This window comes from Octopus bimaculoides, chromosome 5, assembly GCF_001194135.2.
Source record: "Octopus bimaculoides isolate UCB-OBI-ISO-001 chromosome 5, ASM119413v2, whole genome shotgun sequence".
Lineage (NCBI taxonomy): Eukaryota > Metazoa > Mollusca > Cephalopoda > Octopoda > Octopodidae > Octopus > Octopus bimaculoides.
The window spans coordinates 38,778,767-38,781,408 of NC_068985.1; the positions used below are offsets into that span (position 1 = coordinate 38,778,767).

The 2,642-nt window shown below is 36.2% G+C and overlaps 1 non-coding gene across 1 annotated transcript; it reads left to right on the forward strand.

Moving 5' to 3' along the window:
• The first annotated feature begins 2,256 nt into the window (after nt 1-2,256).
• On the forward strand, nt 2,257-2,361 carry LOC128247936 (U6 spliceosomal RNA). Its single transcript, XR_008264275.1, has one exon. It is a non-coding gene; the product is annotated as a U6 spliceosomal RNA (small nuclear RNA).
• Nucleotides 2,362-2,642: the final 281 nt, after the last annotated feature.

A 2,642-nucleotide genomic window follows, 5' to 3' on the forward strand; every position in this document is an offset into this window, starting at 1 on the left:
TATAGTCTTTTATTCGTTTCAGTTGTGTGTCTGCGGTCATGCTCGAGCAACACCGGGACTTTTTTTACTTTTCCATATCACGCCTACTCATTTCATAAATTTACATTTCATTAACAACTTTTAGTACTTGGTTATATTTTAGGTACAGCTCTTCTTAACGAAACTGCTATTGCTATTCCGTCTTTTGAGCAAGATAAAATAAAGTAACATTTTTGTCTTGAAATAATCGGTTCTTTCCCTAGAACAACTTGATCTATCATTGATGCAGTTCAGTGATAGAAACACGCACATTAATGAAATAATGCAAACAATTTCAAATGGTTAATTGGATGGCGACTAAAGAAGTTCCCACCATTCAGTTTGCTGGGTAAGTAGGGTATTTGGACATCCATTATGTCGGGTCGTCTGATAAATTCGTTTGTCTTTTCTATTTATATCACTCTTTTCCTATGCTATTCAAATTGAAACCAGAAGTATTTTATCGAAATATTTTATGGCGTTTTCTAGCTCTTCAGCAAATTTTATTTATCATTTTCAAAATTTGAATATATTTTAACTCTTTGCAAACATATCATAATCGAGTGCCAAATAGTTAATGATGAACGGATTCCTCTGACATGACAATAATTAAATATAATACCTATTAAAGTGTGAAATAGAGTCTCACAAAGAAGAGCCGACCATTAAACATACGTGGGGAATGGAGTGTCCCATTAGGTTATCTATTTATTTGGAATACAACGTGATGACACAGACGATATGAAATACACAACGGGATCGTCAAAAACCTGAAGTTGACTGACGAATGAGAAAGATAGCGGAAAGAGGTTAAGTCTCTTGCTGTGCACAAATGGCTTCTTTAGTCTGCGAAAATTCACCATGTTAATCATGTAGCAACTTCTATGAATTCAGATATGTCAAAAATGTTACATTTTTCCCTTATATTTTTGTATTTCCTCTTTGTCTGACTGTTTTTCGATGAGAACTAATTTAATCTTATGTAATTGAACATTTCTTTCTTTCGAATTACCTTACTACGAACAACTTTTCGAATCATAGAAATAGTTTCTTGCTGCATGTAGAAGCATAACATATCTACTAGTGGGACCTGTGGAAATTCCACAGAACGAAAAAGATTAAGAGAAGCTATCTAAGAAAGAAAGGATGATTTTCATTATTATTTGTTTTGTTGTTTTTCTTTTTCATTCTTTCGCTAAGTTCTTTCAATTCTAGTCACAGTAATATATTATAGGATTTTAGAATCTCCCTCTGCTAAAGCACTTTATATTTCTCTCTTTCTTTCTACCTCTTGAAAAAACGTTTTAACCACGTAATTCCCCACTTCATGTCTTTAATATTTCTCTCTTTCTTTTCATCTTTCCCTCCCCTCCCTACAGCATGCCATTAACACTTCTCTCACACACTTTTCTCTCACCGTCATTGTCTCTCGCTCTTCGTCTCTCCCTTCAACTAACCACGTTTTTCATAAGTCCAAACAATATTGCTTTGTCTTTCATTGCTTTTCAGATCTAAGTGTGTTAGTTTAAATGGAATCTTTTATTCATTGCTATCTCTCTCCCCCCTCTCTCTCTCTCTCTCTCTCTCTCTCTCTCTCTCTCTCTCTCTCTCTCTCTCTCTTACTGTTATTCCACCTCTCATTGAATCTCTAACTAGCTAAATTACAACGGGCGAAACGAACAAACAGATTATTATACAGATTATTGGAAGGTGGCGAGTTGGCAGAATCTTTAGCCCACCGGGCGAAATTCTTAGTGGTATTTCATCTGCCTTTATGTCCTGAGTTCAAATTTCACCGAGGTCGACTTTGCTTTCATCCTTCCGGGGCTCGATAAATTAAGTACCAGTTACGTCGTACTCGAGTCGATCTAACCGATTGCCCCCCCAAAAAAATTAGGGCCTTGTGCCTAGAGTAGAAAAGAATCGTTAGCACGCAGGACGAAATTCTTAGCGGTATCTCCCACGTCGCTACGTTCCGAGTTCAAATTCCGCCGAGGTCGACTTTGCCATTCATCCTTTGGGGATCGATAAACTAAGTACCAGTGAAACACTGGGGTCGATGTATTCGACTTAATCCCCTCCCCTCATATTTCAAACCTTGTGCCTATAGCAGAAAGGATTTTATCGATTATTTTGTACTTTTCTTCAGTTATCAGACTACGGCCATGCGGTAGCATTGCCTTGAATAATTTTTAGTCGAATGAAATGATCACAGCACACTTTTTTACAGACTAGCAATTATTCTTCGGCAGTACATATACTAAAATTGGAACGATACAGAGAAGATTAGCATGGCCCCTGCGCAAGGATGACACGCAAATTCGTGAAGCGTTCCATATTTTTTCTTAAGGCGGTGCTCCAGCATGGCCGCAGTCAAATGACTGAAACAAGTAAAAGAGTAATATGTAATTTTTATATATTCTAGTGTACCATTTTGTACGGTACTGCTATGCAGTCCAGTACACTAGTTAAAAGTCTTTAAGCTGTCGTACATTTATACTTTATATAGTCTATTTATTGTATTTATTTATTTATTTGTGAGTGTCTGCTACTCTGAATTGAATATTTCAAAGTATAATGTATTTCAGTTGATTAAGTCTATTTCAGGATTTTGATATTTAAAC